At 40.1% G+C, this 22,572-nt stretch overlaps 1 long non-coding RNA gene across 1 annotated transcript in view; it reads left to right on the top strand.

Moving 5' to 3' along the window:
• The window catches only part of LOC135229625 (uncharacterized), a 152,098-nt gene that overhangs the window by 5,243 nt on the left and 124,283 nt on the right, over nucleotides 1-22,572 (top strand). The window contains exons 2-3 of the long non-coding RNA XR_010320302.1: nucleotides 14,588-14,735; nucleotides 21,854-22,028. This is a non-coding gene — a long non-coding RNA (uncharacterized LOC135229625). The remainder of the gene's footprint in view (nucleotides 1-14,587; nucleotides 14,736-21,853; nucleotides 22,029-22,572) is intronic.

Below are 22,572 nucleotides of genomic sequence, written 5' to 3'. Positions count from 1 at the left end.
ATGAAAAATCAACAGTTAAACTTGTTGAGACTCTCTTGTACATTAGGGGTCACTTATCTCTTGCTGCTTTCAAGTTTCTGTCTTCATCTTTTGACATTTTGATTATGTCTGTCTGTGGATATCTATGTATTTACTGTCCTTTGAGTTTATTGAGCTTCTTGGATATCTAGATGACATTTGGGAAACTTCCAGTCATTATGTTTTTAAATATTCTTTCTGTCCTTTCATCTTTCTTTCCTTTCTGGGACTCCCTTAATGAGTATATTGGTATGCTTGATGTTGTCCCACAGGTCCCTTAGGCTCTATTCATTTTCTTCATTCTTTTTCCTTTATGCTCCTCAGTTAGAACAATTTCAGTTGTGCTTTTTCAAGTTTACATTTTCCTGCTTTCTTGCTCAAATCTGCTGTTGAGCTCCTCTAATGAAATTTTTATTTCAGCTATTCAACTTTTCAGCTCTATAATTTCTATTTGGTTCTTTTGTATAATATTTCTTTATTAATGTTTTCTACTTGTTCATACATTCTTCTCTTGGTTTCCTTTTTTTGTGTGTGCGTCTATGGTTTGTTTAGCTCTTTGAGGAAATTTAAGACAATTGGTTTAAAATCTTTGTCTAGTAATCCCAATATCTGTGTTTCCTTAAGGATGCTTTCTGTTCATTTCTCTTCTTTCTTTCTTCTTAACAAATGAACCATCCTTTTCTTTGTTCTTTTTATGACTTAAAATAGTGTGTTGCAAACTGGATATCTTAAATATTATAATGTAACTCTGGAAATCAGATTCCCTCCTGTCATTAGGGTTAACTTTTTTTTTTTTTTAATTGTTGAGGGCCAGTCATCCATTTGCTTAGTGATGTTTCCAAACTATTTCTGCAAAGATTGTATGTCTTCTCATGTGTGGACACTGAAGTTCTGTTCTGTTATCTCAGCAGTCAGTTCATGACCTGACAGTGCTTTCTTTAAATGCTTGTAGCCAAAAAGTAAAAGTAACATTATCCCAGTCTTTGCAGATTGGCTCTGAACTGGGGCGTTCTTTCAATGCTAAGCAAGAGTGCCTAAAACTCTGCCCTAGCCTTCACTTCCTGCCCCCATGGAGCCCAAAGATCAGCCAGAGGTGCAAGCCTAAAGCTTTGTCAGGATCTTTATGAGCATGTCTTCATCCTTAGGCAAGAACATTGCACTTCAGATTCCTCAGTATATATGGTAGCCCTTCAAAGCCCTTAAACCACCAACCATTTTCCTCTCAGCCCTTTTTCCAAGCTTTTGGATGTCTCTGCTGTTTTCTCTGTCCTTCATCCTTTGACCCTAGAGGTAGGACCAATTCTTTGAGCTTCGTACTCCTGAGTTTCCATCACATCATACATTTTTTCTTGTGTGCTGTTGAGTCAATTCTGACTCATAGTGAATATAGGATGGAGTAGAACTTCTCCAAAGGGTTTCTAAGGCTGTAATCTTTATGGAAGGGAACGGTCATATCTTTCTCCTGTGGAGTAGTTGGTGGATCAAATCAAAAGGTTTAACAGCTGAGTGCTTAACCACTGCACTAGTGGGGCTCCTTTTGACATCATGCATCATAATAGATTTTTAACACACCCCTCAGAAACATAGAAGTCCATAAATTATCAAGGATACAGAAGACTTAACATGTAAAAAAAATACCAAATTGATATATGTGTATGTGTGTGTATTATCTAACCATGAAAGAATATACATTCATCTCATGCACATACATAGTGTGTATAAAAATTAACTGTATACTGTGTTATAAAGCAAGTCTCAACAAATTTCAAGAGTCTGCAATAATATAGAGGATACTATGTAAGTCATCATAATTAAAAAAAAAAACCATCTTAGAAAATGAAAATACAAAATCTCCATTTTTTTTTAATGTAAGTACACCATAATTAAAAAAAAAAAACCATCTTAAAAAATCTTAGAAAATGAAAATACAAAATCTCCATGTGCTTGGATATTTTAAAATACTATGAGTCAAAAAAGACATCATAATGAAAATTAGAATACATTTTGAAGTGAACAATTATGAACATAGTGCATATAAAAATTTGTGCAGTACAGACAATATAATAAAGGAAACTTATAGCCTTAAAAATATAATTGGAAAGAACAAATCTTGAAAAATAAGTGAGTTAAACATCCATTCAAAATGTTGGGAAAAAACCAGAAACAAACATTCATAGGAATTTTTGTTTCTATTAATGATTGAATACATGCAACAGACGATCAACAAAGACTAAAGTTGATTCTTAGAAAATGCTAGTAAAATTGACAAACTTTAGGCAAGATTGATCAAGTGAAAAAGAATGAAGATATAAAAAACGAATATCAGGAATTAGAAAGAAAATGACTACAGATCTTGCAGAACATAAAGATAATGTGAGAATGTTATGAACCGTATTAGCCAATAAATTTGCAAATTCAGGTAAAGTAGGCAAACGTATCATACCATATAAGTTAATAACAACGATTCAAGAAGAAACAGGAAGCAAAAGTAATTCCACAACTGTTAATACAATTGAATTAGAGCTCAAACTATTCTCAAAAAGAAAACTTCATATCAGATGGCTTTTCCTGCAAATTCTGCCAAATATTCAAGAAATATTTCACAAATTCTTCAATATAAAAGGAAATATATACCCAAACTTATTTTATAAAGCTTGTAGAATGAATATTGATACCAAAACCTGACAAGAGCAGCACAAGATGGGAAAATTACAGGCCAATGTCACTGATGAACATAGATGCAAAATATAAAAATAAATAGGCAAAACAAATCCAGCAATACTCTAAAGAAGATTATATTATGACCAAGTTGGGTCTATCCCAAGAATTCATGGTTAGTTTAACATTCGAAAATGAATCAGTATAATTTGCCATATGTACAGGAAAAATAAATGTGATTATATTAATAGGTGTAATAAAATAAGTATTTGATAACCTTCAGCATCCACTCATGTTTTTTAAAAGAACATCTAGCATGCCATGAGACCAGAAGAACCAGAAGGTTCCCGGCTGCTGTCGCTGAACATTTTGATCAAAGAGTCCACAGAAAAGCCCTGATCAAAAGGGGGAAAATGCAGAACAGAATTTCAAATGAACCCTAGACTTTTTGGAGCCACTGAGGGTGAATGAACTCCTGAAACTATTGCCGTGAGATAATCTTTAAACATTACACCAAAAGCATTCCCTTGAATCATCTTAAAACTGAAGTATGAAAAAGAAAAAACCAAACTGTTGCTGTTGATTCCAACTCAGAGACTCTGTAAGACAGAATAGCACTGCCCCATAGAGTTTCCAAGGTGCAGGTGGTGGATTCAAACTGCTCTTCTTTTGCTTGGCTACCGTATCACTTAACCACTGTGCCATGAGGGCTCCAGAACATTAGCTTACTTAACTAATAAAAATGGTCTACCTTGAGCATATGCTCTTTTAAGAACTGTCTACATGGCATCAGATTGCCAACAGCTACTGAAAAGATTAGATAGGAACCTTAAGGAGCAGTGGGTTTATGTTAATGACAGAGGAACAACTCAGAAATGGAGGGTAAGAATGGTTGCACAACTTCAAGAATGTAGCCAGTGTTATTAAATTGTACAGGTGGAAACTGTTAAGTTGGTGTATGTTTTGCTGCATATATTCTCAACCAGAAAAAATACAGGTAATGATTAACAAAAAATGTCAAGGAGAGCTAAATATTTTGAAAATAAGACAGAGTTGCATGTGAGGGAATGAGTAGGGTGAGCTGTTTTAGATTAATAGTAAAGGCTTATGGGAGCAGGATATTTGAGGAGATAACTGACCTATATCAAAGGAGAGAATAGGTTTATGAAGTTCTGAAGGGAGGGATATTGCCAATAAAGGCAAGAGTTGTTTCTGAGGCCCTTAAATAACCAAGTGTTTTGGAACGTTTGAGGAAGCTCAGGAAATAAGTCATGGCTAGTGTGGAGTGAACCGAGGGAAGACTGTTAGGAAATGAGGTTAGTATGGTGAGCAAGCCCCGCATCATGAAAGACCATGGGAAGGATTTGGGAATTTTTCCTAATTGCCATGAGAAGCCACTGAAATGATGCTGTTATGTAGATTGTAAGAGGGAAGATCGGTGCATGGAGTCCAGTTTTAACCAAGAGAAGATGGTGGATGTAAGGTGGAGGTAGTGAGAAGTGGATAGAGTCAGGATTTATGTTAAGGTAGTGCCAAGAGTCCAGAATATGTCAATGGATTGGATGCAAGATTTGAATAAAGGAGAGAAATCAAGGATGATTTCTAGGTTTTTGTCCTGAACAACCCAGAGGATAGTGAGAACTTTTGCTGAGATAAGGAAGACTGGGAGGTAGATAAGACACTTGGACGAAGAATTTTATTTGAACCACATTAAGTTTGAGATGCCTCGTAGACATTCAAGGGGAGATGTGAGGTCAGCCATTGGTGAAGGAACAGGGCAGAGTATGTAAATGAGGGTATCCTAGGGCTCAGGTGGAATTGACTGCCACGAATTGGCTCAGCTAACCTAGACAGTGAGAAGTGATGAGTGATGTTGCTTAAACAGGGCATGGAAATCAATGAAAAAGGTGTGGGAGTGGCAGGGAAGCTAAGGTAGAGAAGTTTCTCTCTCCCTAAACCTGATTAGCTGGATTTGAAGACATCATAAGTTCGTGTATGAGAAATATCCAGCAAATTACCAGTTGATTTAATAAATTGATAACAAAGTCCACCTTTCAGCCAAAGATTGAAAAGCAAACAAACCAATTGCCATCCAGTGAATTCTAACTCTTAGCAACCCTATAGGACTGAGTAGAACTACCCCATAGGGTTTCTAAGGAGCAGCTGGTGAATTCAAACAGCAGACCTTTTGGTTAGCAGCTTAGCTCTTACCCACTGCACCACCAGGGCTCAGACCAAGAATAACACATGTGAGGAACTTACTCCTTAGTTCAATCAAGTATGTAGAAATAGAAATTTGTAATTTTGGAGATTCCCCTCTTTTTTTTTCAAAATGGGGGGCACTGAGATGGAGGATTTTCCTATGCCCACCATCCTAAGGGATTTAATTAACCCATAGTTGAGACATTGTAAACATCTGAAGAAATTATTACCTTTGAGAAATTTGAGGGTGAGTAGGCATATCACCTGGCACCTCTTAAACTCCTTTTAAAAACCTGACTTGAAGACTCACCTGCCTTTTTGAATAAGTGCCAGCTTGAATAGGCAGGGTTCAGGGAATTGCCAACCAAAGGTATGGTTTCTCCAGAGGCCTCCAAGGGGTGTAAAAGAAGAGCGGAGCCAGACCCCGTGCTTGGGACACACCCTTGGTAGGAAATATTTGAGTGTGTGTGTGGTGAGGGGAGCACTGGGTGTGGGAGAGTGGGGTGGGTGGGTAATAGGGAAATGCCTGTTTTTTTTTTTTTTTAAGAAACAGTTTTTTACTTTTTTTTTTTTTTAATTACAATGAACAGTTCAGTGGAGACACATTCCTTATCTGCAGGGGCTAGTGGAAGTGCTGATAGCTGAGAATGTAGCCTGCTCCCCAAGTGCGAGTTGGCATTTTGGAGAGAAAACTTGATGTTTGGAGCACTGACTGGCCCTGCCTTTTCTAAATAATTAAGGGTGGTGGGGTGGTGGTAAGAGAAAGAGGATGGTCTATGAACACTGACCCTGGAAAATTAACCCGAGTGTGTGGGTTGTGGATAGCAGGAAAAGAACATCACCCGCAAATGACAGCAGTGCCTTTATTTATTTATTTATTTATTTATGCTTCTTTTTAGTTCTGAGTTGTTTTTAAGCCAGAAATTAATGGGGCCACCATGAGTTTTCAGAGAATGAGTTTTACAAAAATCTAAGTGTTTTAAATATTGCAAGGATTTACTTATATATGCTGTATATGAGAAAATCCTTACAGTTACAGGGAGGAGAAAGAAAGTATATTCAGGAATTAAATTTTCACAGTTCTCTGACTTCTTATATTTCTCCTGTTGTCCATTTTTCTTTTTTTGTCCTTCATCCACCCCTTCCACCTTGACCCACTGTCTTCATCATCTAGTGCTGCCATAACAGAAGTACCATGAGTGGATGGCTTTAACCGAGAGAAATGTAATACCTCACATTGAAGTAGGCTAATAGTCCACATTCAAGGCAACAGCTCTAGGGGAAAGCTTTCTCTCTCTTTCGGCTCTGGAAGAAGGTCCTTGTCCTTAGCCTTCCCATGGTCAAGGAGCTTCTCAGGTGCAGGGACCCTGGGTCCAGAGGACGTGCTCTGCTCCTGGTGCTGCTTTCTTGATAGTCTGAGACCCCCAACTCTCCGCTTGCTTCCCTTTCGTTTTATCTCTGGAGAGATAAAAGGTGGTGCAGGCCACACCCCAGGGAAAGGTGACCTGAGTGAGGGTGGTGTTACAATCCCACCCTAATCCTCTTAAAGTAAAATTACAATCACAAAATGGAGGACAACTACACAATAGTGGGAATCATGGCCTAACCAAGTTGAGACACACATTTTTTACGGTCATAATTCAATCCATGACACCCACCAAACCAAACTTGTCACCATCAAGTTGATTCCAACTCATAGAGACCCTAGTTGATTCGAACTCATAGAGACCCTATAGCATAGAGTAGAACTATTCCATAGTTTCCAAGGACTAGTTGGTGGATTCGAACTGCTGACCTTTTGGTTAGCAGCTGAGCTCTTAACCACTATGCTACCAGAGCTCCTCTTGATCCACAGTCCACCCTAATTCACCACTGTGTTAGAAACTAAGGTTTTGCTACTCTGAAATAAGAACCTTTTACTATACTTTTGTGTTAGTGGTTGCTTTTGGTACGTCTTTAAGCACTGAACAGTTACCTCATACCCGTTAAAAACCCATTGCCACTGAGTCTATTCCAACTCATAGCGGCCCTATAGGGCAGAGCAGAACTGTGCCATAGACTTTCCAAGGAGCGCCTGGTGGATTTGAACTGATGACCTTTTGGTTAGCAGCCATAGCTCTTAAACAGTACACCACCAGCGTGGGAGGGGTTTAATTGATAACATGATGGTCTGGGCTCCAAGGGAGATGGAATGGATGTGCAGGAGAAGGGCATGCAGAGTCTGCCTGTATAGTCCCCAGAACTCTGTTCAAGATCATAACACACCTCAGTAATCGCTTGAATCTAAACATACAACTTTAACAGTTGATGTAAATGACTTTACACATGAATTTTGGAACTCAACTGTTTCTCAATGGAAGTTCCTTCAACCTAGCCGTTTGTTTGTATTCCCTTAATAATTATGAAAGCTAACAATTATTGTGTTCATTCTGTGTGTAAGGCCTTTTTCTAAGTGCCTTGTGTGTTTTATTTAACCTGCGTAACAACCTTTTGAATAAGACCCATTTTAGAAATGGGAAACTGAGGCAGTGAGAGGTAAAGTAACGTGCCCAGATCACCCAGCTGATAAATTGAGTTAGGATTTAAACCCAGGCAGTTTGTTTCAGAATTTGCTTATGTAATCACTGTACATGACAGCAGTGAGCCCTAGTGGCTCTGTGGTTAAAGAACTTGGCTGCTAACTGAAAGGTCAGTGGTTCGAACCCACCAGCCTCTCTGTAGGAGACAGATGTGGCAGTCTGCTTCAGTGAAAACCCTATGGCGCAGTTTTACTCTGTCCTTTGGGGTCACTGTGAGTTAGAATCGACTTGATGACAGTGGGTTTTGGCACATAATACTAATGTGCAGTGTATTCTGTATGCCGTGTACATGTTCAGAAACTAATTTTCCGAACATTTATGCCATATATAGATTACCAATCCAGTTGCCGTTGAGTAGATTTTCACTTATGACGACCCTGTGAGTTTTCAGAGTAGGACTGCCCTCCATACGGTTTTCAATGGCTGTGACTATTTGGAGGTAGATTGCCAGGCCTTTCTTCCAAGGCAACTCTGAGTGTATTTAAACTGCCAACCTTTCAGTTAGTAACTGAGCACTTAACTCTTTGTGCCACCTAATACATATATATACTAGGAGGTTTTCCTCCTTATTTGTACTTTAACGTTTTTTAGACTCTTACGAATACGTGTTCCTGGCAGTGAACTAGATGCTAAAGAACAGAATAGGCACATGTAACCCTCTCTCACCTTCTCCCTCCCCTCTTTCACAGAGATGAAATGAAAAGGAATTAATGAAGACAGATCACTGGATTAGGGCCCATACTCAGGGCTATAACAGCATGGGGGGTTTCTCCTGTCACTTCAGTTCTTGTTCAGGAATTGGTACCTGCTTTTTGTGAATCACAAAGACCAGTGCTGTATATCAAGCCATTTAGATTTGGGGTATGGAGCAGTGATTTAAAAAAATTAAATTTTATTTTCAGAGATTTTTTTCTAATAATTGTTTACATTTATTTATTTTTTTTAAAGTTAGACCCTGGTTTATTTTAGAGAGGAACAAACTTTCAAAGTTTTTAAGCAAACATTGGTCAGGGCTGGGCTTTTTTTTTATATTAACTTTTATTGAGCTTCAAGTGAACGTTTACAAATGAAGTCAGTCTGTCACATATAAGTTTGTATACACCTTACTCCGTACTCCCACTTGCTCTCCCCCTAATGAGTCAGCCCTTCCAGTCTCTCCTTTCGTGACAATTTTGCCAGCTTCCAACTCTCTCTATCCTCCCATCCCCCCTCCAGGAATTGGCATCTCCTTTTTGTGAATCACAAAGACCAGTGCTTTATATCAAGCCATTTAGAACTGGGGTATGGAGCAGTGATTTAAAAAAATTAAATTTTATTTTCAGAGATTTTTTCTATTAATTGTTTACATTTATTTTAATTGTATATTCTAAAACCCCTACAAAAAGGCATGAAATAATTGTTTAAATTTTAATTCATATGGGTCAAAATGTATGTTAAACTACCTATCGTCATCTTCACAGTCGTCGTTATGTTTGAGCCAATTGTTGTGGCCACTTGTTACCAAGTATGACCTGCTTCTCCAGGGACTGATCTCTCCTGACAACATGTCCAAAATATGTGAGATGAAGCCTCGCCATTCTTGTTTCTAAGGAATATTCCGGCTGTACTTCTTTCAAGACAGATTTGTTCATTCTTTTGGCAGTCCATGGTATATTCAATATTCTTTGCAAACACCGTTGCCAACCTTTCATGTGCGTATGAGGCCACTGAAAGCACCATGGCTTGAGTCAGGCACACATTAGTTTTCAAGGTGACATCTGTACTTTTGAACACTTTAAGAGGCCTCTGGCAGCAGATTTGCCCAATGCAATGTGTCGTTTGATTTCTTGACTGCTGCTTCCGTGGGTGTTTATTGTGGATCCAAGTAAAAATGAAGCCCTTAATGACGTGAACATTTTCTCCGTTTATCATGATGTTGCTTATTGGTCCAGTTGTTAGGCTGTTAGTCTGTAGTCTTTGATCTTCAGCAGTAAATGCTTTAAGGCCTCTTCACTTTCAGCAAGCAAGATTGTATCATCTGCATATCTCAGGTTATTAATGAGTCTTCCTCCAATCCTGATGCCTTATTCTTCTTCAGACCAGCTTCTCAGATTATTTGCTCAGCATACAGGTTGAATACATATGGTGAAAGGATACAACGGTGATGCACACCTTTCTTGACTTTAAACCATGCTGTATTCCTTGTTCTGTTTAGATGACTGCCTCTTGTTCTATGTACAGGTTTCTCATAAAAACAGTTAAGTGTCCTGGAAATCTCATTCTTCCCCATGTTATCCATAAGTTGTTATGAGCTGGAGTAGGTCTCAGAAATAATGTACCATTTCTTCCAGTTGGTTGTGCATGGCTGCCTACTTCCCTAGGTGGTGGCAGGTAAGGCCTGTCTCAGAAACACTCTCCTCCCCACTTAGCATGAGTTTTCACACTGCTCCATCTTCTTTCCCTTGTGTGTCTCCTGCCCTCCTCAGTGGCTGGGGAAAATGATAGTAGTCCACTGATGAGATTTATTCTTTTATTATACTTTATTTTATTATTTGTTTTTATAACATAGTTCTGTTAAAATCAAGGGTAATAAAAATGTTTGTATGATGGAAGTGGATAATCCCACCCACTGTGTCCATCTAAAGTTTCATGAGAAAACTGTGCCCACAACAGAGGGCTCCCACTCCTCTGGCTCACTGTATTTTCTCCTTGTTTATTTGCTCTTCCCTCTTTCCTGATGGATGTATGGAACCACTGAGCTTCAGGACTCCACAATTCTGCTTTTCATACCAGTGTTACTGTAATCTTGGGTTCCTGGGCTGCCTTGCCACAGATTTACTCATTCTGTTTCTGTTAATTATTTCATTACTTAAAAATCTCTCATGAATTTTTCCAGAAGTACATTCTATTCCTCAAAAACTTGGAAGCAATGGGAAAGTATGCAAAAAAAAAAAACAAGAAAACATACGTAATGCATAGAATAAATTATTAACGTTCCGATATGTCTATTTTCTTGCTTATATTGGCATGTATGTGTATTAGAGTCTCTGGTTGATGCAAATGGTTAATATCTTGAGCTGCTGACAGAAAGTTGGAGTTCAGGTCCACCCAGAATTGCTGTGAAAGAGAGGTCTGGCAGCCTACTTCCGAAAACTCAGCCATTGGAACCCCTATGGAGTACAGTTCTACTCTGGCACAGTGGTGTCATCATGAATCAGAACTGACTCAGTGGCAACTGGTTTTATGTGGGTATTAGCACACACAGTTATGTGTATTAACACAGATATTATATCCTGATATTTTCATTCAACATTAGTCTTTTCATGGTAATTTTTTTTTGTTTTTTTTTAATGAGGGCATTAAATTACTTTGTAATATTCTGTGTGCATGTACTATATGGTTTTTAGCGATTTGACTATAGTTGCAATAATGTGCATGTTTCTAGTAATCTTTAAGCTATACTTACCTCTTTTTAACATACATCTCTGCCATTAAATCTCTTTGTTTAAGTGTTGTTTAACACTCATTACGCCTAAGGGATGGTCTCAGAAGCAGCCCTGATCAGTTTTTCTCCCTCTTACTCATGAAGCCCCTTAATGTATTCCAAGGTATCAACTACGAAGGATTTTACGTCCTTATCGTTTGTTTATTTTTCATTCAGTCAGTATATTCCATGGGCCAGAAATAGTCTATGTTATGCAGATACAGTGGTGAAAGGTACACACTGTCCCTGTCGTCATGAAGGGGACAACCCAGTGCAGGTGGGAGGAGCACTGGGGAAATGCAGCTGAGAGCAAGGACAGACAACCCTCCAGGAAGCACACTGGACTTCAGAGAGGCTTGCTGGCTGCTGTTCACCTGGCAGGCTTCTAGATACCCGAGTACCCTTGGGCTTGGTGCCTGCTCCTCTCTCTACTGACACCCTCCCTCTAGGATGCCTCAGTGAGTTCACTGCTGTCTATTTGTAGCTAAGGACGTGAGGTTTATACCTCCGTCCATTCAAACTCCTCCTGGGTCCAGACTCATATATTGAAATGTCAGCCTAACTCTCTGTATTGACCTCTTTATGCATTATAATGCTACATTCCTCATATGGCCATCATGAAAAGCAAACATGAAAGAAAAAGCACAGGAGTGCCTGGCACCAGTGTAGGTACTCAATGAACATTAGCTGTTGGTATTATTCTTGACATCTCCACGTGGGGTGAAGTTTTATTACCTGACATCTCCATGTGGATATCTAACAGCTACACCATGTTATCTAGGCTATGAAACAATTCTTGGTTCCAACCACCATTCCGTTCTTATCGATGAATTTCTCAAGGCTTCGGTGATGGGAGTGTGTGTTTTTCCACACAATGGACATGATTAGGAATGGTAGGCCAGGTCCTGCACAATAAATTGCTCCAACATTCCTATGGGTGACCATTGAGACAAGTTTCAGCCACTGAATGTAGCAAAGAATTGGAACTACTCTCAGCTGTTCATGTGAGTACTCTCAATCCAGAATATCTGGTAAGTCGACTGTTAGGGATTGAATTGTGTCCCTCCAAAATGTATGTGGAAATCCTAACCTCTGTACCTGTAATTCTGACCTTGTTTGGAAATAAGGGGCCTGCTTTTATTATGTGAATGAGGTCATACCAATGTACGGTGGGTCCTAAGCCTAACTCTTCTTAGTTATAAAAGGAGCAGAATACACACAGACACAAACAGGTGAAAAGGAAGACAGACAAAGAAGACAGATGCTTCTAGAAGGCCAGGAACACAAATGATTGCTGGCATCTACTAGAAGCTGAGGTAGACAAGGAAGGACCTCCCACTACAGCCATGCCCTGAATTCGAACGACTACCTGCTAAACTGTGAGAAAATAAATTTCTGTCCTTTAAAAGCCATCCAGTTGTGTTATTTTTTGTTATGGAGGGACTAGGTAACTAACACACATACCCGTGCTTATAAGTTCAGCCCAGTGCAGAATAATTTTCTTCCCTCCTTGGTCTAGCCCACCCGAACCTGCTCTTTCCCTATCAGTGTCCTTTGCTTTCACCTAAGAGCTATGACAGAGTCCGCTTGATGCTGACGCATTGAAATTTCAATTTATTTTTTATTTATGATTACTATTAATTCCAATATTTTCTACGGTTTTCAATGGAGACAGTCCTATAATCTATGAATAGCAGTTATACTTTTTTTGTACTAGCTTACACTTCCAGTGTTCAATGTTTAATAAAAATAATGATAGAAGCATCCTTATTTTATTGTTTATTAATTTTAAAGAGAATGTCCCACACGTCACCATGAACTATCATGCTAGTTGTAGTTTTCCACATTCGGGAACTCCTTTTCTGTTCCATGTTTGGTCCTAGTCCTTATCTCTCCGTGTGATTGGATTTTATCAACCTGCTTTGCCCCCATCTCTTGAGGTGAGCATATGTCTTCTCTTCTTTCACCTATGCATGTGGTGAATGAAATTACTAAATCTTTAATGTTCACTCAAATTTGTATGCCTGCAATAAACCGCCTTGATCATGGCATGTTACCTGGTTTACCCTTTGCTGGATTTCCTTTGCTGGCATCTTATGTAGGGTTTTGCATCTCAGTTACTGAGTGTGCTTGTCCTCTAACTCTTCTTCTACCTTCCTTCTCTAATTTGTTATCATTTTTAAACTAGCCATAAGGATCAAGTTAAGGGAGTGTCTCATGGTTTTCTAATCTCTGTTGACTATGTACAAGATTAAAATTACTGTTTCTTGCATGTTAGCTGGAACCTGACTGGAAACAATCTAGGTCTGCCATTTTCTTTGTAGGGAGATCTTGAACTACTGACCCATTTTATTTAGTGGTTAAAGGCCTCTTCTGGTGCTAATTTACTTGTAAAAAATTCTGATGCATGTTCTAGGTTGCTCGAATCTCATCTTTAAATATATTGATTATCAGGGCTTGTAGCCTCATGCAAGCCAATTAATCAATCCCAGATTTCCCCAAAGTCAGGCTCTGCAACTCTTCGCGGTACCAAATTCCCTCATCTAAGACTTATTTGCAAAGAAAGAGACAACAGTATGCTATCTACGCAGTTGTGTATCCGCAGCCTTCTTGAGTCCATAACGTGAGGTTACAGTTTTCTAATACTTTTTTTGTAATTGTTCTTTTTCTTAATTTTTTTCCTTTTTTCACTGCCAACGCCCCCCCCACCCCAGTCTAGTAGTTTTAAAGTTGTGCGTTTCAGGTTCAAGTCTGTAATCCAGCTGGGATTCTGTGTGTGCTGCATGTGTGCATCAAAAGAACATGCTTCTAGAAGCAGAAAGCAGGCAGTGCGACAGTTGGGTGGTTGGCGGGGCGGGGGGAGGGGAGCTGCTGCCCAGAGAGGGCGCCCGAGGGAGGCAGAGATGCGGGGCTGCCCACCGCAAGCCCGCAGACTCCAAGGAGGCGGAACCTGCGTGCGCCATGAGCCTTTTGAGACAGGCCCAAGCCCGCCCAGCCGGGTGCTAACCTCGCACCCGCCAGGCTTGCGGGTTCCCCCAGGACTAGGGGAAGCCTAAGGCCAAGGAGGGCAAGGTCTAGGGTCTGGACCTGGGAACTGGTTCTGCCACGTGTGATCGCAGCACTTATGCTGGGAAGGAGGGCAGGAAGCATATCGCAACGTGCGTCCGGACGATGACCCAGAAGGGCAGGAGTTGTGGTCACCCACGGACTCTGCGTCTGCATATGGACGCCCCCAGGGTGCAATTCCAGGAGCAGAAGGCAAAGCCACAGAGGCCACAGTGCACCTCGCCGATGCTCCGCAGGGGCATTGCCCCAAATTTGGGGAACAGTCCCTCCTCTGGGCTAGGGACTTTGTTTCCTCCATTGTCATCACTGACTGTGAGCAGACTCTTGTCTAGGCAGACTAATGAGGAGTTATCAAAATGAGCTTCAAAGTCCGGATTTGAGTTAAGGATCATAAATTAACACAGAGAAATACGACTTTAGCAATAAGTGCCTGCTTGAAGCCCAAGTTGCCTGAAAACACGGAATTTCAGTCTTTCAGCTCCTCTGCTAATCTAGGGACTAAGAACAGGATCTCACTGGAGCTCAGAGATGTGGGGCACTGGGAATACTCTGGGTCTGTCTGCTCATGGCTGATTGCCTGATTCCCAGTTTTATTATACAGCTTAAATACAGACCAGAAGAGGAGTTTGGGGCTTGACACCTGACATCTTAACACCAGTTCCTGTTTCTTGAGGAAGGAAGAGGTAAAATAAATCAGCGTTTACTGTGTCGTTCTCCATCCCCGGAAGTCCTGATGAAGACCCTCTCAGGTAAGGATTGACAGGGAGTGGCTTGGTTTACTATTCAACTTTGTCCTTCAGTCACTTTGTTTATGTCCTGCATGTAAACTGTTGTGCATTGAGAAGCATTCTAATTCTTGTGCAGAAGGACTAGACCTCCTGCAGAATGACTATATTGTGCCTCCCTCGGGCACCCCTGTCTGCGCAGCACCCCCCAACGCCAACTGCCCAACCGCCTCTCTCCTGGCATTCTGCTTCTAGAAGCATGTTCTTTTGATGCAGAGATGCAGCACACACAGAATCCCAGCTGGATTACAGACTTGAACCTGAAGACCTTATGCAGAATGACAATTTATGAACCACTAAGCTCAGTACTAAAGCAGGTACTTACTCCTCAGAGAAGGCCCTGGGGGAGGTTGACACCTGCATTCCCCAGCGCTCCTGCTGCTCTAGAAGTGCCTGAAATGCCTCTCTGGGAAAGGCCTTCAGAGTAGTAGGCTCATGGCCCACATGGGAATTCAGGCCTGTTTTTCTGTTAGAACGTCTCATTTCGCTCTGAAAATATTATTATCCAGTTTATTCACCAGGCATGAGTACAGACATCTCATATTTTCAAAATTAACCCCATTCTCTAATACTAATTTGCCACCAAGAGTATATTCCAAAGTTTTTCCAATAGGCTAGAAAGTCTTTGCAAAGAGGGGAGTCCTGCGCCATGTTGTGCAGTGACAACAGGGTTGGCATAATATGTTTACCGAGATACCTACCACTTTTTTTTATTTTTTATTGTGCTTTATTTGAAACTTTACAGAGCAAATTACTTTCTTGTTCAACCATTTATACACAATTGTTTTGTGACATTGGTTGCAATATTCATGATGTGTCAATATTGTCCTCTCCTATGCTCCAGTTCCCCGTTTCCATCCGCCATGATTCCTGTTCCATCCTGCCCTCTTTTCAGTGCTTTTGGGCTGGTTTTGTACTTTTGGTCTCATACACATGATTGAACTAAGAAACACTTTCTTCACGTGTGTTATTGTTTGTTTTATATACCTGTCTAATCTTTGGTGGAGAGCGAACTTCCGAAGATACTTTCCACTTTGTTGCTTTCCATAATTCCTGAAATTCCAAGCCTGCCACCTGAAGAACTTCCTTTAGTGTTTCATTTAGAGCAAGTCTGGTGGCGATGAATTCTCTTAAGCGTCTTTTACCTGAGAATGTCAATATTTTTCCTTTACTCATGAAGGAAATAACAGCCATAGAACACTGGGTTAATGTTTCTTTTCTTTCAGTATTGAAAAAAATGTTGTTTTCACAGCCTTTTGGCCTCCATGGCTTCTGATGATGAATACAGAGTCATTCCAATTGTTTCTCCTGTGTGAGATGAGTTGTTTTCTCTCTAGCTTCTTTGAAGATATTTTCTTGGTCCTTGTTATTCCACAATTGACAATGAGGCATTTGGGCGTAAAATTATGTGAGTTTAACTTGTTGGAGTTTGCATGGCTTCTTGAATCTGTAAGTTTATGTCTTTCAACAAATTGGGAAAGTGTTGAGCCAGTATTTCTTGAGATACTTTTTTCTACACCACATATTTTCTCTACACCGTATGGAATTCCAATAAATAAATGTTAGATATTTTTGAATTTTTTTGAGGCTCTGTTCATTTTTTTTCAATATTTGTTCTCTGTTTTCAGATTGGATATTTTCAATTGAACTGTTTTCATCTCATTGATCCTTTTGTCTGTCAACAGCATTCCGCTGTAGAGCTGATCAAGTGAATTTTTTATCTCTATTTTTCTGTTTTTCCTGTCTAAAATTTTCATTTGTGAATGGTTTCTATGTATTTTTCTAAGTTGTGCCTGTTACTTCTTTGAGCATGGTTAAAGTAGCTTTTTAAAGTTTTTGTCTGTGATTCCAAGACTGTGTCTTACTTCAATCTTACTGAAAATGTCGATGTTGTTTGTTTTAGGAATCACTTGACCCAGTTATGTTCAGGCTGCAGGTTCTTTCCCAACTTCTGTGTGCTGTGGCTCAGATGTCAGTTCAGATTTTGAAGACTTTGCAGTGATATTTGGATGTAATCTATGGGAGTGTCACTCAGTCTGGGACCTTGTTGGTGTTCTAACCCATAATGCAGTTCTCAAAGGATTGATCTACTTCTTAGGGTCAGAGCAAAGCATATGCAACTGTGGGAGTGGGGAGGGGTATGAAAAACAACTTTATGGTATCCCTCTCTTGAGCCGCCTGGTCTCTGTCTCTCTGAGGCTCTCTGATGTCTGAGCAGCTACCTTCCTTGTCCACTGGCAAGAATGTTGGGGCTTTAATCTCTTCATTCTGCTGCGCAATTAAGTGACTGGGTCTGCGTATGAGGCCAAATAATGGTAAGATGGAGAAAATGTAACAGAGATTCCTGTACATTATTTGGTTCTTATATACTTAGGTCAGAGAGAAGGCACACTGTTTCGGGTGATACTTCGAAACAGGTATGGAGAAAAAGGCATTAACAGGTCGATAGCTGCATACTAGGTGTTACGGATTAAATTCTGTCTTCCCAAAATGTATATATCAGCTTGACTAGGCCATGCTTCTCAGTATTGTGCGATTATCCACCATTTTGTCAGCTGATGTGATTTTCCAATGTATTGTAAATCATACCTCTATGATGTTAATGATCGAGGATTTGAAGCAGTTATGTTAAGGAGGCAGGGCTCAGTCTACAAGATTAAGTTGTGTTTTAAGTCAATCTCTTTTGAGCTATAAAAGAGAAAAGAGCAGAGAGACAGGGGGACCTCAGTAGCACCAAGAAAGAAGTGTCAGGAGCAGTGCATCCTTTGGACCTAGGATCCCTGTGCTGAGAACCTTCTTGTCCAGGGGAAGATTGGTGACAAAGACCTTCTCGTAGGAGTGACAGAGAGAAAAAGCCTTCCCCTGGAGTTGGCACCCTGAATTTGGACTTATAGTCTCCTAGACTGAGAGGGAATAATTTTCTTTGTTAAAGTCATCCGTTTGTGGTATTTCTGTTACAGGAGCACTAGATATCTAAGACGCTAGGTACCAGGAGATGTACATTTCCCAGCTCTTTCACTCCCAGGGACACTGTGACTAAGTAGCCAATGCCATAAATCCATGCGAGCAGACTGTTCTGATTACTGCTTTGACTCTACTGTCTGTTATGGTAACCACACCCACCTTGTCTTTGTTGATTGAGTGCCACCACTTGGATGCTACCACCATGGGGTCCAGTCAACTGCATTGTAGTCAGGTGTCTTCATTCAGTTAGGGCAGTTCTCACTGTGGACTCTTCCTTGTATAAAATAGCAACCACAGAAGTCTTCAGTAATGCTGGGGCTTGCCTCCCAAATTTGTACCTCACTGCTATGGTAAAAAGAGAGCCCTCTGGGCACTCCGTGTGTGGGTCTGTGGGTCCAGCCTAATAAATCCATTCTAACATTCCAATTTCCCTCAGCCTTTGGATACCTTCTCCTACAGTATACAATGGCAGATCTGCCATTTCCACTTGATTTATTTTAGGCCACCACTTAATCCATGCTTCAGTAAACCAGACAAATAAACTATGAGATCCTTTTCTAACCTCTCAAGCTGAAACACTGAATGAAGAATCTATGCTTCCTGGGCCTATATCAATAAACTCAGACTAATTCACCTTTATGTTGCTTGCACCATTACCCCACACCCATAATAGCCATTCCCACACATATTCACCAGGTTTCTGTATGTATATATTAGAAAAATCAAGCAGTTCTTTTGGAGTTTAGCATAGCTTTTCCTGGGTCACACTTTATAGTTCACGTTTTGGGGCTTGTTGGGACTGAAGTCTAGGTATAGGTCTAGAAGCAAAAATGGGCAGTGGCAGTGGGATGTTCAGCCGTGTCTTATAAGGCATCTGCCTAATGTGATGCCCCAGGCAATGCCCCAGACACCACCCCAGGAGACAACTCAAACAAGACACTTCAGGCACAGCTGGGGTAATCTCATCAGATGGAGGTGGAAGGGATAATTGTTTTACTGGGAAGGGTGCCTTAGCCGGCAAAGTTAGAGAATCTCTTCAGATGGGAGTAAGAGGTCTGGTTCTGTTAGGAAGAGCGATTCAACAGAAATTGAAGGTTCATTGTCCCCCGCTTCCTATCTGCCCATATGTCCTCATCCCAAGTTTCAGGATCCCATTTCTTCCCAATCAGTGCCCTCACTCTAACTTCAGAAACCATTTGAGGTTGGATATTCAACCGGCGCTTTAATTCAGTCACTCTTATGATAAGAATCTGAGTTTATTTTTGGCAGCCTTAGCCTCGTTACTATAAGAAATATGGTTTTCTTTCTGGGCACAAGTGGCAGCTTTCAGATCTTGTATGTGGTGCTTCGGCTTTGAGCCCATTTCTTTCATTCACCAGTGTGGCTCCAAAAGCAGGACCAACCAAGCAGCTTCCTTATTATTCTTATTCTGACAAAATTATAGAAAAGTATCAAATATGTAATCAGGCAGAGCCTTGTCTCACAAATATTTGATCCAGTTGTAGTAGTATTTTGCGTATTTCTATTGTCACCTCCCATCATGGATTAGCAATAGCCTATTTACTACTGGAGACAGTCATCAGTGCCTTTAAGACTAGCCAGACTTGAGAATCAATTCAGAAAACTCATCCTTAAGATTTGGTTCCTCTAGAACCACTGTAGGTACCAAATGTCTTAGCCTGGGATCTCTAGAGATGCAAAACTGCTGAACAGGATATATATATATACACATATATATAAAAAAAAAGAGTGTGTGTATATATATGTGTGTGTATGTGTGTATATATATATAAAAAAAATTTTTTTTTTATATGGAAACCCTAGTTGCATAATGGTTAATAGCTATAGCTGCTAACCAAAAGGTTAGCAGTTCGAATCCACCAGGCGCTCCTTGGGAACTCTGTGGGGCAGTTCTGCTCTGTCCTGTAGGGTCACTATGAGTTGGAACCGACTCGACGGCAATGGGTATATATATGTATGTATATACACACACACACACACACACACACACACACACACATACATATATATACGCATACATATGTTAGTTGTGGCTGTTAGATGCCATCGATCCTGTGTAAAACAGAATGAAACACTGCCTGATCCTGAACCATCCTCACAATCATTGCTATGTTTGAGCCCATTCTTGCAGCCATTGTGTCAGTTCATGTTGTTGAGCGCCTTCCTCTTTTTTTCTGACCCTCAGCTTTTCCAAGCATGATGAGCCTCTCCTGGGACAGGTCCCTCCTGAAAATATGTCCAAGGCACGTGAGACAAAGTCTTGCCATCCTTGCTTCTATGGTGCAATCTTGGTGTACTTCTTCCCAGATGGATTTGTTTATTCTTCTGGCAGTGCATGGTATATTCAGTATTCTTTGCCAACACCATATTTTAAATGAATCAGTTCTTTGGTTTTCCGTATTCATTGTCTAACTTGCTCAAGCATGTGAGGTGATAGAAAATATCATGGCTTTGCTCAGGCACACCTTAGTCCTCAAAGTGACATCTTTCCTTCACAACACTTTAAGGAGGTCTTTTGCCATAGATTTGCCCAATGCAATACATTGTTTGAATTCTTGACTGCTGCTTCTGTGGGCACTGATTATGGATTCAAGTTAAATGAAATGCTTGATGACTTCAGTATTTTCTCTATTTATCATGGTGTTGCTTACTGGTCCAGTTGTGAGAATTTTTGTTTTCTTTATGTTGAGGTGTAATCCATACTGAAGGCTGTAGTGGTTGCTCTTCATCAGTAACTGCTTCAAGTCCTCTTTACTTTCAGCAAGCAAGGTCGTATCAGCTGCGTATCGTAGGTTGTTAGTGAATCTTTCTCCAAAACTGATGCCATGTTCTTCTTCTTACAGACCAGCTTCTCAGATTATTTGCTCAGCATACAGATTGAGTAAGTATGGTGAAAGGATACCACCATGACACATAACTTTCTGATTTTAAACCACACGGTATCCCCTTGCCCTACTCAAATGACTGCCTCTTGGTCTACGTAGATATTCCGCATGAATACAGTTAAGTGTTCTGGAATTCCCATTCTTTGCTAAGCTATCCATAATTTGTCATGAGCCACACAGTTGACTGTGCTTGTATAGGAAACAAAAATAGGTAAACATCTTACTGATATTCTCTACTTTCAGCCAGGATCCATCAGACATCAGAAATGATATCCCACGTTCCATGTCTTCCTCTGAATCCAGCTTGAATTTTTGGTAGTTGCCTGTCTGTGTACTGCTGCAACTGTTTTTAAATTATATTCAGCAAAATTTTTCTTGCATGTGATGTTAATGACATTGCTCGATAATTTCCGCATTGCGTTGGACCACCTCTCTTTGGAATAGGCACACATATAGATCTCTTTCAGTCATTTATTCAGGTAGCTGTCTTCCAAATATATTGGAATAGACAAGTGAGCACCTCCAGCACTGTGTCCCTGTGTTGAAACATCTCATTTGGTACGCCATCAATTCCTGGAGCCATGTTTTTTGCCAATGCCTTCAGTGCAGCTTGGAGTTCTTCCTTCAGTACCATCAGCTCTTGATCCTATGCTACCTCCTGATATGGTTGAACGTCGACCAATTCTTTTTGGTGTATTGAGTCTGTGTATTCCTTCCACCTACTTTTGATGTTTCCTGTGTTGTTCGATATTTTGCCCATAGAATCCTTCAGTATTGCACCTAGAGGCTTGAATATTTCCTTCAGTTCTTTTAGCTTGAGAAATGCCAGGTGTTTTCTTCCCTTTTGGTTTTCTAACTCCAAATCTGTTCACATTATATTATCATACTTTGTCTTCTCCAGCTTCCCTTTCAGGTATTCTATTGAGCTCTTTTACTTTATTTTTCCTTCTATTCTCTTTAGCTACTGTACATTCAAGAGCAAGATTCAGAGTCTCTTGTGACATCCTCTTTGGTGTTTGCTTTCTTTCCTGTCTTTCTAATGACTTTTTGTTTTTTTCATATATGATGTCCTTGCTATCATCCCACAACTAATCTGGTCTTCGATCATTAGTGTGCAGTGCATCAAATCTATTCTTGAGATGGTCTCTAAATTCAGGTTTGATATACTCAAGGGCATACTTTGACTCATGGACTTGTTTTAATTTTCTTCAGCTTCAACTTGAACGTGAATATGAGCAACTGATCATCTGTTCTGCAGTCAGCCCCTGGCCTGATTCTGACTCAGGATATTGACCTTCTCCATCATCACCTTCCACAAATTTGTTTTCTGTCTATTCTGCCTGGAGTGGTTCACGAGTATAGTCACCATTTATGTTCCTGATGAAAGGTATGTGCAATGAATGAGTCATTGGTCTTGCCAAATTCTATCATGTAAGCTTCATTGTCATTTCTATCATCAATACCTTATTTTCCAACTGCTGATTTGTCTGCTTTGTTTTCAACTTCGCATTCTAATTACGTAATTATCAGTACATCTTGATTGATCAATGCATCACGTTTGATCAGTTTCAAACTGCAGAACTTGGTAAAAACCTTCAACTTCTTCATCTTTCACATTCATGATTTGTGTGTAAATTTGAATAATAGTCTTATTAACTGGTCTTCCTGGTAGGCCTGTGGGTATTAACCTATTGCTCGTAGTGTACTTCAGAAAAGATCTTGAAATGTTCTTTTTATCGATGAATATGGTGCCGTTCTCTTCAGTATCTCAATCCTGGCATAGTAGGACATATCATTGTCTAGTTTAAAATGTCCAAAACCAAGCTATTTCAGCTCACTAATGCCTTGGATTACTGACCTTTATGCATTCGATTTCATTTTTGATGACTTCCAATTTCCCGATTCATACTTCCTTTATTCCACATTCTGAT

This window comes from Loxodonta africana, unplaced genomic scaffold (assembly GCF_030014295.1).
Source record: "Loxodonta africana isolate mLoxAfr1 unplaced genomic scaffold, mLoxAfr1.hap2 scaffold_43, whole genome shotgun sequence".
Classification (NCBI taxonomy): Eukaryota; Metazoa; Chordata; class Mammalia; order Proboscidea; family Elephantidae; genus Loxodonta; species Loxodonta africana.
Note: the sequence above shows the minus strand (reverse complement) of the source record. Positions and strands in the feature narration are given on the sequence as shown.